The sequence below is a fragment of the Bos grunniens genome, chromosome 2 (genome assembly GCF_055505025.1).
Source record: "Bos grunniens cultivar Pamir isolate PY7600 chromosome 2, Bosgru_T2T1.0, whole genome shotgun sequence".
Classification (NCBI taxonomy): Eukaryota; Metazoa; Chordata; class Mammalia; order Artiodactyla; family Bovidae; genus Bos; species Bos grunniens.
The window spans coordinates 85,472,365-85,487,796 of NC_141166.1; the positions used below are offsets into that span (position 1 = coordinate 85,472,365).

The window sequence follows — 15,432 nt, forward strand, 5'->3', positions numbered from 1 at the left end:
TTTGTTATGATAAGCATACGAATTTGAGAGCAACATATATGCTAAGCATATTACACACATATACATGTAGTGATGTGAATATAAACAGGACATAGTTGTCCTTAAAACCTTTAATTTATTGGAAGGATTACTAACTTTGCACTCACAAGGTTTTCGAATGTGACTTCAAGTAGGTGGCAGTATTTTCTGAAGTAGTTATCTTCCTTGCCTGCCTACGTGTATGCTAAGTCACTTCAGTCATGTCTGACTCTTTGCAACCCTGTGGACTGTAGCCCACCAGATGAGATTCTCCAGGCAAGAATAATAGAGTGGTTTGCCATTCCTCCCTCCAGGGGATCTTCCTGAACCAAGGATCAAACCCACATCTCTTCCATCTCCTGCACTGGCAGGCAAGGTTTGGCTAACTGGCATGATTGTATACTAGTTAGATTGTATACTAGTTATTCACTAAGAATGAACTAATCTTTTAAAAGATTACTAATAACTTCTACCCCATGTTACATTTCAAAATATCCTACAGTAGAATGCATTTAACCTATGAAATAAACTGTATAACTTGTTTTTTGTTTTGACCTCACCTCTCTCCATGATATATAGACTCAATTCCTAAATAGTTGTGTGATGAAATATATTTTAATAGCACAACTTGTTTCTTTAGAAAATAATTGGGTATAGGTTATATCCAAAAGGAGATTTCCTTATCTGTTATTTAGGTGGAAAATTAAATAATTTTTAAAATATCTTTTAGGTGATTTCATTATGGAATTCTGTAATACGAGTATGTCATTCATCCCCCAAAGCACTGGAATAAGGTGTAAGTAAAAGAGGAGTGCAGTGGCCTTAAACAAAGTAATAAATTGTAATGCAAATCTTGACCTGTGGGTTTATATCTACTAGACTTTGAAAAGATAAAAACAAACTGATTAATGAGGTTACAAATATATTATTGCCTTTAACTTCCAAACTCCAGTATGGCTGTTGACTATATTATACCTCTAGGTTAAATTCATTTCAGAGGGAACTGGGCCCAACAGAAAGCATCAGTCATTTAGAGAATAATGACATAGCTTAATTATAATTAGAAGCAAAGCAAGACACTGGTGTTCAATTGCCACTAACAAGCAGGATAAGGTATTTCAAATACTTTGGGTCAGAGATTAGAAGATATATTAAAGATGTTCTTGATACGAGTGAGATCCTCTTATTTGAAACCAGATGACACAGAAATAGTTTTATCTAGGAAATTTGTAAGTTACATTGCCTTTTTATTTCTTTGAGGCAGAATCTATAAAATGCTGAATTATTACCTTACAGTAAAGCTGCTATTTTAAGAATTTTAAACTAATATTGACTGCTGTCAGATCAGTTTCTAGATTTATTGACTTCAGAAGTAAATATAAACTGAGGTGAAGGTGAGGTCAGATCAATATTTATCTTGTGAATCAATAGATTCTGATATTACCAAAACTGAAGCTCAATAAATGTATGAGGTTGATAGAGAAAAAACTTATCAAAAAGTTTAGTTTTGAAATTTCCTTAGCAAAATTGACTTGCCAGTTTTAAATATGCGATTTTATCATGCCATCAGGGTATACAGAAGAAAGTAATTCTGCATAGTAGTCCTGAGAACTTAAACTATATAATAGACATTGGCAACGTTCCTGTGTAGAGTCTTCTCTTGTGTTGCTGGAAGAGGGTGTTTGCTATAACCAGTGTGATCTCTTGGCAAAACTCTGTTAGCCTTTTCCCTGCTTCATTTTGTACTCCAAGGCCAAATGTGCCTGTTACTCCAGGTATCTCTTGACTTCCTACTTTTGCATTCCAGTCCCCTATAATGAAATCTTTTTTGGGTGTTAATTCTAGGTCTTGTAGGTCTTCATAGAACCACTCAGTTTCAGCTTCTTCAGTATTACTGGTTGGGGCATAGACTTGTATTACTGTGATATTGAATGCGGTGACTTGGAAACAAAAAGAGATCATTCTGTCATTTTTGAGATTGCACCCAAGTACTGCATTAGGTTGCTTAAAACCCAACATTTGGAAAACTAACATCATGGTATCAGGTCCCATCACTTCATGGCAAATAAGTGGGGAAACAATGGACAGACTTTATTTGGGGGGGGGGCTCCAAAATCACTGCAGATGGTGATTGCAGCCATGAAATTAAAAGACACTTACTCCTTAGAAGAAAAGTTATGACCAACCTAGACAGCATATTAAAAAGCAGAGACATTACTTTGCTAAAAAAGGTCCATCCAGTCAAAGCTATGGTTTTTTCCAGTAGTCATGTATGAATGTGGGAGTTGGACTATAAAGAAAGCTGAGCACTGAAGAATTGATGCTTTTTGAACTGTGATGTTTGAGAAAATTCTTGAGAGTCCCTTGGACTGCAAGGAGATCCAACCAGTCAACCCTAAAGGAAATCAGTCCTGAACATTGGAAAGACTGATGCTGAAGCTGAAACTCCAATACTTTGGCCACCTGATGTGAAGAACTGACTCATTGGAAAAGACCCTGATGCTGGGAAAGATTGAAGGCAGCAGAAGTGGATGGCAGAGGATGAGATGGTTGGATGGCATCACTGACTCAAAGGACATGAGTTTGAGCAAGCTCTGGGAGTTGGTGATGGACAGGGAAGCTTGGCGTGCTGCAGTCCATGGGGTCTCAAAGAGTCGGATACGACTGAGTGACTGAACTGATAGATTGATACAGAATGTTTTTGTCTCCATGAGACACATGTTTTTTCAATCATATGTTATCCAAGTTCTTTCCTCATTTTACCTCTTATTTACCTGCCTCAGAAAGAAAAAAATTGGAAAATGTTTGCTGAAGAGAAATTTTGTTCAACTTTTGATGCAACGTCATTTGAAATGTGGTTCCTGAGATGAACAATAATTTCTTGTTTACTTGTATCTTCATCTTTATAGCTCCTGTGTGCTCCAAGGTACTAATATGTCCTAGTCCACTCAGGCTGCTATAACAAAATATCATAGACTGGGTAGCTCATAAAGAATAGAAACTTATTTTTCATGGTTCTGTAGGCTAGACGTCTGAGGTCAGGGTGCCAGTATAGTTGAGTGAGGGCCCTTTTCTAGGTTGTAGACTTTTCATTGTGTCCTCACAGGATGGAAGTGGGCAAGGGAGCTCTGTTTTCTCTTTTATAAAGATATCAATCTCATGACCTAATCACCCCCAAAGCTTTTTAATGACTAATATCATTGTATTGGGCATTAGGATTTCAACATATGAATTTAGGGGAAAAATAAACATTCAGACTGTAGCACGTGCATACTGTAACACAAAATTTTAATTTTTTATTTTTATACAACTTTAAAGGTTACTTTCCAGCTAATTATTACAAAATACTGGCTCTATTCCCTGTGTTGTACAATACACTGAGCCTTATACCCAAGAGTTTTGTATCTCCCCTTTCCCATCCTTATATTACCCTGCCACTAGTAACTACTAGTTTGTTCTTATATCTGTGCATCTGCTTTTTTGTTATATCCAGTAGTTATATTTTTTAGGTTCCACATATGACTTGTACCATACAGTTTTTTCTAACAAATTTCACTTAGCCGAATGCCCTCCATCCAAATCTATCCATGCTGCTACAAATAGCAATATTCAGTTCTTTTATGACTGAGTAGTATTCCACTGTGTGTGTGTGTGTATCTCACACTTTTATTCGTTCATCTGTTGATGGATGCTTAGGTTGTTTTCACATCTTGGCAATTGTAACTAATGCTTCTATGACCACTGGAATGCATGTGTCTTTTCAAATTCATATTGTTTATTATTTTTTCAAATATATACTCAGGAGTGGAATTTCTAGGTCTTCTGGTACACAGAGCCCTGGTGGCTCACATGGTAAAGAATCTGCCTACCTATGCAGGAGACTCAGCTTCGATCTCTGGGATGGAAAGATCCCTTGGAGAAGGCAATGGCAAACCACTCCATATTCTTGCCTGGAGAATTCCACGGACAGAAGAGCCTGGCAGGCTATAGTCCATGGAGTTGCAAAGAGTCTGACATGACTGAGCAACTGAACATACATGCATCTTAGTTCTATCTATATTTTTTGAGAAAATCCCATCCTGTTTTTTCCACAGTGACTGCACTGATTTACACTTCTACCAGCAGTGTACAAAGGTTCTCTTTTTTCCAAATAATTGTCAACATTTGTTATTTGTGTTCTTTTTTATGATAGTCATTCTGACAGGTGCGAGTTGATATCTACTGTGGTTTTCATTTGCAGTTCCCTGATGATTAGTGATGAGCATCTTTTCATGTCCCTGAAAGCATGAGCATCTTTTTATCTTCATTTCCACTTTAGAAAAAAATGTCTGTTCAATTCTATTTTCAACTGAATTGTTTATTTTTGATATAAAGTTATATAAGCTGTTTATGTATTTTGAATATTAATACCTTATTTGCATCATTTGGAATTATTTTCTCTCACTTGCTCTGTTGTAGTTTTCATTTTCTCAGTGGTTTCCTTTTCTATAAAAAGCTTTTACAGTTTTTCATTATTTTAATATTTTAATTTTATTGGAGTATACTTGATTCACAGTGTTGTTAGCTTCAGGTGTACAGCAGAGTAATTCAGTTATATATGTACATATAGTCAATATTTTATAGATAATTTTTTCATATAGGGTATCTCAGCATATAGTTCCCTGTGCTATACAGTAGGTCCTTGCTGGTTATCTGTCTTACAAATAGTAGTGTGTGTGTATGTGTGTGTGTTCATCTGAAGCTCCCGATTTATTCCTCCCCTGCCACATTTCCACTTTAACTGGGAATTTGGTGACTTTAAGTTTGCTTTCAATATCTCTAAGTCTGTTTATGTTTTGTACATTTGTGTCTTTTTTTAAAATTTAGATTCCACATATAAGTGATATTTGTCTTCCTGTCTGACTTCAGTTAGTATGGTAATATCTTGGTCTATCCATATTGCTACAAATGGGATTATTTCATTTTTATGACTGAATGATATTCCGTTGTATGTGTGTGTATATACATAATGTAAATCACCGGGCTTCCCAGGTGGTGCAGTGCTAAAGAATCCATCTGCCAGTGCAGGAGACACAAGAGACATGGGTTTGATCCTTGGGTCAGGAAGATCCTCCGGAGGAGGAAATGGCAACCTACTCCAGTATTCTTGCCTGGAAAATTCCATGGACAAAGCAACCTGGCAGGCTACAGTCCATGGAGTCACAAAGAATTGGACATGACTGAGCAACTGAGCGCTCACACACACACACAAATATTAATATACCACATCTTCTTTATCCATTCCTCTGTTGATATTTAGGTTATGTCTATGTCTTGTCTATTTTGATGCAATAAACACCGGGGTGTGTGTATCTTTTCATATTATGGTTTTCTCCAGATATATGACCAAGAGTGAGACTACTGAATCATAGGAATAGCTCTGAATTTAGTTTAAGCAAGCTTCATCCTGTTCTCCATAATGGCTGTACCAATTCACATTCTTCCCAACAATGTGTGTGTGTGTGGGTGGGGGGGTTCCCTTTTCTTCACACCCCTTCCAGCCATTTATTGTTGGTAGACTTTTGGTGAAGGCCATTCTAACTGGTGAGAGGTGATACCTCATTGTAGTTTTGATTTGTATTTCTGATAATTAGTGATGTTGAGCATCATCTCATGTGCCTCTTGGCCATCTGGATTTCTTCTATGGAGAAATGTCAATTTAACTATTCTGCCCATTTTGTGATTAGGTTATTTGATTTTTGGATATTGAGTTACATTAATTGTTTATTCTGGAGATTAATCCCTTCTCAGCCCCTTAATTTTCAGATATTTATTCCCATTCTGTTGGTTTCTTTTTCATTTTGTTTGTGGTTTTCTTTGCTACACAGAAGCTTTAAATTTAATTATGTCCCATCTGTTTTTTGTTTGTTTGTTTATTTTGTTTTCATTTTGATTATTCTAGAAGGTAGATCTAAAAAGATGTTGCTGCAATTTATGTTAACGAGTGTTCTTGTGTTTTCCTCTAAGAGTCTTACAGTGTCCTGGCTTGCATTTAATTCTTTGATCCTTTTTGAGTTTATTCTTATGTACAATGTTAGAGAATGTTTTTTTTTTTTTTTTAACATGTTACTGTTCAGTTTTCCCAGCACTACTTACTGAAGATACTTTTATCCATTATATATTCTTGCAACTTTTGTTGTAGACTATAACCAGAAACATGAGTTTATTTGGGGGCATTCTGTCCTGTTCCATTGATCTATATTTCTTTTTTTGTGCCAGTACCATACTTTTATGATTACCATAGCTTTGAAGTGTAGTCTGAAGTCAGAGAGGCTGATTCCTCCTGCTCAGTTTTTCTTTCTCAGGACTGTTTTGGCTCTTTGGGGTCTTTTGTGTTTCCATGTAAATTAAAAAATGTTTTGTTCTACTTCTGTGAAAATGCCATTGGTAATTTGCTAGAGACTGCATTGAATCTGTAGATTGCTTTGGATAATGTAGTCATTTTAACAACATTGATTTTTCATATCCTTCCATCTGTGTCATCTTTTGATTTCTTTCATCAACATCTTATAGTTTTCAAAGTACAGGTATTTTGTCTCCTTAGGTAGGTTTATTCCTAGTTATTTTATGCTTTTTAATGTGAAGGCAAATGAGATTATTTCCTTACTTTCTCTTTATGATCTTTTGTTGTTGGTGTATAGGTATATAAGTAATTTCTGTGTATTAATTTTGTATTGTGCAATTTTACTGAATTCATTGGTGAAGTCTAGTAGTGTTCCAGTATCATTTTAAATTTCTATGTATAGTATTGTGTCATCTGTAAATTGACAATTTTACTTCTTTTCCAATTTGGTTTTCTTTCTCTTCTGATTGCCATGGCTAGGATTTCCAAAACTGTGCTGAATACAAGTGGCAAGCATGAACATCCCTGTCTTGTTCCTGATCTTTGAGGGAATGCTTTCAGCTTTTGCCATTGAGAATAATGTTGGCTGTAGGTTTGTCATATATGGCTTTTATTATGTTGAGGTATGATTCCTCTATTTTCATTTTTTGGAAAGCTGTTATCAAAATGAATGTTGAATTTAGCCAAAAGCTATCTCTTCCTCTGTTGAGATAATCATATGATTTTTATTCTTCACTTTGTTAATGTGGCATATCGCACTGATTTGTGGCTTTTGCAGAATCCTTGCATCCCTGGGGTTGATCCCACTTGATTATGGTGTATGATCCTTTTAATATATTGTTGGATTTGGTTTACTAGTATCTTGTTGAAGATATTTGCATCTATGTTTACCTATGATATTGACCTGCAATTTTAACTTTAATTAGGTCCCATTTGTTTATTTTTCATTTACTTTAGGAGACAGATCCAAAAAATATTGCTACAATTTATGGTAAAGACTGTTCTGTTTTCCTCTAGCTTTGTAATATCTTCACTGCTGTTTAATTAGCAAATCTATTGTTTCCTCATAATTCCTGATTTCAGATTCTTGAGTCTTTTCAATCCCTAATGTAAGTTCCAGATAATAATAAGTCCAATGTCTATTGAAGGCCACATATAGGTAGGAAAATATAAGCGAAAAATTCACAGAACTTATGATCTGTGCCCTTCACACTTTTTGTTCATCAAATATGGAATGGCAGAGCATCCTAGACACTGAAAAATATTTAGAAAGCATTGTGTAGTTAATTAGGGATTATTAAATTGCAAAACACGTGCATGAGGCCCAGAGATATGAAGTGTGGTCACATCATGGAAGACTGTTGAGGTCCTAAATAAAATGAACAAAGAAAAACCAAGAGAACAGAGAAGAGAAGAGATGAATCTTTGTCAGAACATTTTATGAAATGAATATTTTTATTTAGAAAGTTATCAAGAAAAATACTTGCAGACAAATTTACAAAATCTTACATACAAATTCTAAGCTGGAATATGACCTTCGTTATTACAGATTGTCACATTTTTCCCAGTCAATAGAAAATTTGTCCTTGTCTCAAACTCTGTATCCTAATGACTAAGCTCTTCTCTTTAGTCATACTTCTTTCAGCTTTTGGAGAACAGAGAATATGATTTATGTATTCATTATACCACCTTCAGTGCCAAGGAAAATACTTTGTACATAGTAGGTCCTTCTTCAACAATGCTATTGGTCAAATAAAGCTTCAGTGAAAATGTCCATTTCTGTGGTACATCAGTACTGTCTTCGACTAGAATCGGTTGTTAATGTATTCCCTAAAAAGTTTCATACCTAGATGTCTATGAAAAAAGATACTTCTGCATTTCTTAGTTAAACTTGTTTTATTTTTACTCTTTCTTTTGTGTTCCTAAGGCATTTTGGATATGACTCGAATATAACGTACATCACAGTTTAAAGAAATATTTATCTGTCTACTTGCTATACTAGATTATGTTTTTCTGAAGAGAATGGACTGTATCTTCTTTTCTTGGCATCTATGGAAGAAAATGTTAGATCTCTATCGGTGACTCAATCTTTGTTGAAATAGAATCCTTAAATATAGAAAATTGTGATAAATGAGTTATTATAATGAAACAAATTCTACCAAATGAGGAGGGAAAACTTTTAGGACTGCTTCTTTTTGCTGTGAAGACACCTCCTTAATTTGTGAAAAGTAGGAGGAAGATAGAAGACTGTAAATTCTTTGGTTTTTAACATGTCCTCTAATTTTGGCAGATTTTATCAGGTCTTTTGCACATAGCTGATTTACTTTCAAGTACGAAAACAAATTCTCATAGGTTTACAGGCTAAGTGAAAAAAACTTTATATTTTAGTGTGAATGCTAGTAACTTTGAAGTACATGCTTATGTGAATAATCCAAACATAAACTAACAGGAATTACATTTTTTTTAAAGAATGCAGCAAAGAAAAGACTGGTAAGTGTTAGCAGGTAGAGAGGGGGGACCAAGAAGAAGACAACCATTTCAAGGTATAGAAGTTCATTGTTAACTTGACAGACAGTTCTAATTGACAACATCAAAATGCTTCTTTGAAACTTAGGAGCTATGCTTTACTCAGATGCGAGGATTATGTGTTTTTCAAAGTGTGGTCTGTGTGTAGGGTGACCATATTATCATCCAAACCTAACACTCTCAAGAGTCAAAGGGGGCATTCTTAATGTGCTGATCACTAACATTAAGAACGGGCCTCCCTGGTGGCTCAGATGGTAAAGAATCTGCCTGCAATGCAAGAGACCTGGGTTCCATCCCCAGGTTGGCAAGATTTCCTGCAGGAGGGCATGGCAACCCACTCCAATATTCTTGCTTGGAGAATCCCCACGGACAAAGGAGCCTGTCCTGGTGGGCTACAGTCCATGGGGTAGCAAAAAGTCAGACATGACTGAACAACTAAGCACAGCACAGCATTAAGAAGAATGCTGGGGAATCTAGTTCAGTTGGGGTAGATCATCACCCTGAATAGACCACTTGTAATGGTATTATCTAGGGTATTTTAAAATGTGAATTTCAAACTCTAGTCTAATCTCACTGCATAAGACAGAATCCCTAAATCTGGACTGGGATTCCACTTTCTAATAAGTACCCTAGATGGTACAAATGTACATTTTTATGTTGTGGAAGTTGGACTTGAAATGATTAGTTAAAAAGGTGAAATTCTACAACCTACCCCTTCATGCTGAGTTCACACTTGCTAGAGACAATTTTATTCCTAACACCACCTAATATGTCAGACTCATGGTTCAGTAAGATTTGAAAGATTTATGATATAAAATTTTATAATAGGGATATGTATTGACCTACAGATCCCCTATTTTATAATTATGGTCCATAAAATCAGGCTAAGATGAAGCCTAGCCTTCATACAAATTTAGATGCTTTTGCTATATACCACCAATGCCTCCTGGTGACAGCCCCTTCTCCCACAAAGAATATCACTCCCAATCCCTAGGATCCCCAAAACAGTAACTATACAATAGAAAGAGACAAAGTTCCTGCCCTTAAAAAATAAGGATAAAAACAGAATCTTGAAAGCAAGTATTTTAAAATCACAACTTTTAACTGAAAATACTTCAAGATCACATTAACTTAACATACATTCCAAGAGATTCAACTAAAATATCTTTCTCAGAAAATATATATTCTCAGAAAAAATTTTCAAAGTCTGTCACTTGCACATATCACTCACTACAGTGATTTCTATCCTGTAAAATGCAGAGCACAACATCAACCAGAACCCAAGAAGAAATAAATTTATATTCAACTTTTCCAAAGCATGACGCTTATTGTGCTTTTTTCTAAAGAATGCTTATCTGCCAAGAAATAAGCAAGGGCAGGAACAACCAACTATAACAAGAGGAAGGTTGTTATTTTACCATCACTTGTGATATATGCCGATTTGTATATTTAAAATGAAAACATTAAAATTACAGCTTAAATGTTTAAGTATGATTTGACCTAAAATAAAGGAAATAAATTTACCAGTTGTAGTTTCTCAATGCTGAATAGACTGTCTCATCTAGAACAAAAAAGGAACCATTTGTTTGATATCATTTTTGATGAATTATTAATTTTATAACAGCTAAGATGACAGCTAATATTAGAACATTGAATTATTAATTTTCAAATATGCAATAAAAAAGCAGAATAAACATAAACTGAGAAGTGTTTTACGTATGGGTTACATTGCTTACATATTCTATTTAAGAAAAATACCAAAGGAAACAGAAGGAATTAAAAATCTTGTCAACACTTCTGATGAATTCGTTTACTCAGTACTTTCTATGCCACTTTAAAATATAAAGCACAAATAACATTGCATACTGATAATAAATGTTATTATTGAACACTAAAGATATACATTATCCATATTGCAAATCATCTTTGTGTAGTTCCAAGCAGGATAGTTAAATTACAAAGTGCTAATAAGAGTGAGAAACATCTGTGGTCTTAAAGAATTCACCTCTAATCTTTCCAGGATTATTTTATGGAGAGATGAAAATTGTTTCTTCAGAATAGCTTCCAGTTGGTTTTTTAGCCATTATGTTTTGTCATGACAATTATTCCTGTTATTTCATAGAATAAAACTCACAGAGCCTCCAGTCTTCCTCAACTGTTTAAAGTGGTGAAGTTTCAGTCCAAAAGTAAGGATAGAATCTAAGCAGCTCTGTCACAGTAGGGACTAGTGCTGGGTCCTGTCGAATACCTGTCCAGGAACCTCGCTTGAACTCTTGAACCTTCCAAGCCTTAACACTCGACTTCTGAATAAGAAAGTGTTTTCTTGGTGTCATAAGCACTCCAGCAGTGTATAACAGAATCACTGCTCAGAGCAAAGGGAAAATTATGGAAGATACAGAGGGGAATGCAGACTGATGGATATTTTTAGGACATGATTCCCTGTCAGAAGGAAGAAACCAGTTGTTCATCCCAGAGTTCACAGGATTTAATCTGGATAAAGGGTAATTTTTTTTATATCCATTAAAACATTTGTTTTAAATTATGCCATTTGTTATTTAGGCACGTGGAACAGGGAGTACAAAAAGAAAGTTTCACAAGAGTAATTTTTTTTTTCTTTTCAGTGAGGTAGGACTCCAGGTAATAAATAATGACTTACAGCTTTTCTAATTTAGATAAAAATGATTTTAGCTAGATATGCTTCTGTGATAATATTCAAATCAATAATTTTAATCACTATTTTTACACTTCACTATTGCTATACATGCCCCTACTGAAGGTTCTATGTAACCTATTATTTTATCATTTATTCTATCTTGTAATTAAAACATATGTTTATATATTATAATACATATCAAGTGACAAGCTAATCAGATCAGATCAGATCAGTCACTCAGTCGTGTCCGACTCTTTGCGACCCCATGAATCTCAGCACACCAGGCCTCCCTGTCCATCACCAACTCCCGGAGTTCACTTAGACTCACGTCTGAGTGAGTTACATCTCATCCTCTGTTGTCCCCTTCTCCTCCTGCCCCCAATCCCTCCCAGCATCAGAGTCTTTTCCAATGAGTCAACTCTTCGCATGAGGTGGCCAAAGTACTGGAGTTTCAGCTTTAGCATCATTTCTTCCAAAGAAATCCCAGGGCTGATCTCCTTCAGAATGGACTGGTTGGATCTCCTTGCAGTCCAAGGGACTCTCAAGAGTCTTCTCCAACACCACAGTTCAGAAGCATCAGTTCTTCATGCTCAGCTTTCTTTATAGTCCAACTTTCACACCCATACATGACCACTGGAAAAACCACAGCCTTGACTAGACGGACCTTTGTTGACAAAGTAATGTCTCTGCTTTTGAATATGCTATCTAGGTTGGTCATAACTTTCCTTCCAAGGAGTAAGCGTCTTTTAATTTCATGGCTGCGGTCACCATCTGCAGTGATTTTGGAGCCCCAAAAAATAAAGTCTGACACTGTTTTCATTGTTTCCCCATCTATTTCCCATGAAGTGATGGGACCAGATGCCATGATCTTCGTTTTCTGAATGTTGAGTTTTAAGCCAACGTTTGAGCCCTTAATGTTGCCAGACAGTCATACTGCTTTCCTCTAGCATTTCCATTCTCTCACGTTCCTAAATGACTATTTATGACCTTTGCCTCTTTGCTCCATTTCCAACAACTCATCCCCCATCATCACTCACACAGATAACAGCCTTGCTTTCCTATTTTAGTGTGAAATCTGAGCAATCAGAAAAGTACTTCCTGGGACTCCCACTGCCATATTTATTCACCCATTACCTACTCAGTCTTTCCTCTTCTTTCTATGCTCTTGGCTAAGGCCAAACCAATAGATCTCATACCTTTTTGTATAATGAAGGATCTCACACCAAAAATTCTCTATTTTATATACTTATTATGTTATATATATTCCATTTGGTCTAATGCGTCATTTAAGGCCAGTGTTTCCTCATTGACTTTTCTGACTGGATGATTTGTTTATTGATGTAATTGGTGTATTAAAGTCCCTTACTATTATTGTGATACTGTCAAATTCTCCCTGTATATCTGAGACATGTATATCTGAGATAAGAAGGATACCATAAAATGATCAAGGCATCAATCCAACAAGATATAAAAGTAAATGTAACTATATAACATTATATATTATTATAACATTATTATATATATAACATACCAAACATAGAAATCTCTGAATATGTAAAACAAATACTAATGGATATATAGGAAGAAATTGACAGCATCTCTCCTCTTTTTAATCATGAACCTTTTTCTCCACTCTGGATCATTTCTAACAACATACAAACATGCATTTAATTGCCCCACATTTTATCTAAAAAATAAATGCTTCTTTTTATTTTGCCCTCCAACAACTAGTCCATTTCTCTATTTTCCTTTACAGCAAAATTCACCAGAGATGTCTATATTCACTTTCTCAAGTGTTTCTGTTTCTCTTTTTCTTTGAACCCACAGCAATCAGGCTTTTACACCCACCTTTCTAACAGAATTGAACAGCAATGACCTTCGAACCTAAATCTGACAGCTAATTTTTAGACTCCATTTTATTGAACCTATCTCTGGCAGTAGACATAATATTTTCCTTGAAAGACTTTCTTCATTTGACTTCCAGAGCATCACATCTACTAGTTTGTTTGTTTTTTTTTTCCCCTAAATCAGTAGTTGCTTTTCTTCTATTTACTATGTTGATTTTTCATCTTCAAGACTTTTTTAACCTCTATTTGTTTCCATCTAAACTTCAGTGACTTTCTGAAGACTTATGGCTTCTAATACTATGCTGCTGCTAAGTCACTTCAGTCATGTCTGACTCTGTGCAACCCCATAGACGGCAGCCCACCAGGCTCCGCTGTCCCTGGGATTCTCCAGGCAAGAACACTGGAGTGGGTTGCCATTTCCTTCTCCTCTAATACTATAAATAGGCTATATATCACCAAATGTTTATGTCCATCCAAGACCTTTCCCATGTATTACAACTCAATAAATCCAACTGCATAGTAGATAACTGTCCTTAAATATCTAACAAGCAAATCAATTTTAACACATCCAAATACAGTTCTTCATCATCTCCCAGAAGTCTTGTTCTGCACCTTTTTTAATCTCTAAGTATTTAGTTCTTCCTATTGCCTAGGACTGGAGAAGGCAATGGAAACCCACTCCAGTACTCTTGCCTAGAAAATCCCATGGACGGAGGGGCCTGGTGGGCTACAGTCCATGGGGTCGCTAAGAGTCGGACATGACTGAGCGACTTCACTTTCACTTTTCACTTTCATGCATTGGAGAAGGAAATGGCAACCCACTCCAGTGTTCTTGCCTGGAGAATCCCAGGGACGGGGGAGCCTGGTGGGCTGCCGTCTATGGGGTCGCATAGAGTCAGACACGACTGAAGCGACTTAGCAGACTTAGCAGCATTGCCTAGGACAGATATCTTAAAATTGATCTTGATTTCTCCTTTTCTTCTCAGTCCACATTAAATCAGAAAGCATATCTCATTAGCACTATATTTAAAATAGATCCAGGTCACTGTCACCCCTATTCTTAAGATTCTAGTCTCATCCCTATCTGTTTTCACACATATTATCTCAGTAACCTTCAAATTGTTTTTCCTTCCTTTCTGCTTGTTTCCTATGGTAAAAATGGCTATATTTATGTGTATGTTTTACTTGAAAGTAAATGCCCAACCAAGGTCTAAATTTCCCAGTCCATAGCATATAGGTGGAGTCATGTGGATAATTCTAGCCAATACAATGCAAGGTTGTTAATTGTGCAGAACTCATTTTTTTATGTTCTCTTTTCCTTCTCCAGAAACCATGAAGACGTTTGTAGAAGACCACCAGATGACAAGATGGAAAGAATACTGATCCCTGTGTCACTAATTAGAAGAGAGAGATCAAGAAATCTACCCATTCAGAAACATCCACATTGGGTTTTGTTATGATCAATGCATATTTTATTAAGTCCCTGAGATTTTGGGATTCTTTGTTATAGCAGTTATACTATCTTAGACATTAGATAGTACATCCTATTCTCCACCAAAGCTGTCAGAATGAGCCTAATAAAACATAGGTCAAATGAAATCACTCTTTTACTCACTTACTTAATGCAGTCACACAGGCCTCCTAACTATTCCTGGAATGCACCAAGCACTGCTTCATTGAAAGCCTTTTACTCCCTCTTTCCTATGCCTGGAGTGCTCTGCTGATAATTCTATGTCTATTCCCTTATCTCTTTAGTCAATCTCTTAGTGAAATTTTCCTTGACCTACTTATTTAAAATGGAATCTGACTTTCACTCTGACATCTTATGTTGCCCTTACTCTTAGAATTTTCTCCAGAGGAATTGTTACTATGCCACATACTCAATTCTTTGTTGGGTCTATTTGACTCCTAGTACTTATAAATGTGTCTAGAACATATCAGGAACCCAGAGGTGGAAGGGGGTTTCAGGATGGGGAACATGTGTATACCCATGGCGGATTCATGTT

The 15,432-nt window shown here is 35.9% G+C and overlaps 1 long non-coding RNA gene across 1 annotated transcript; it reads right to left on the reverse strand.

The window, feature by feature from the left end:
* Window positions 1–7,678: 7,678 nt before the first annotated feature.
* LOC147378294 (uncharacterized) lies at window positions 7,679–10,489 on the reverse strand. The gene is made up of 2 exons (XR_015145802.1): window positions 10,451–10,489; window positions 7,679–7,769 (listed from the first exon to the last, which is right to left on the reverse strand). It is a non-coding gene; the product is annotated as an uncharacterized LOC147378294 (long non-coding RNA).
* Window positions 10,490–15,432: the final 4,943 nt, after the last annotated feature.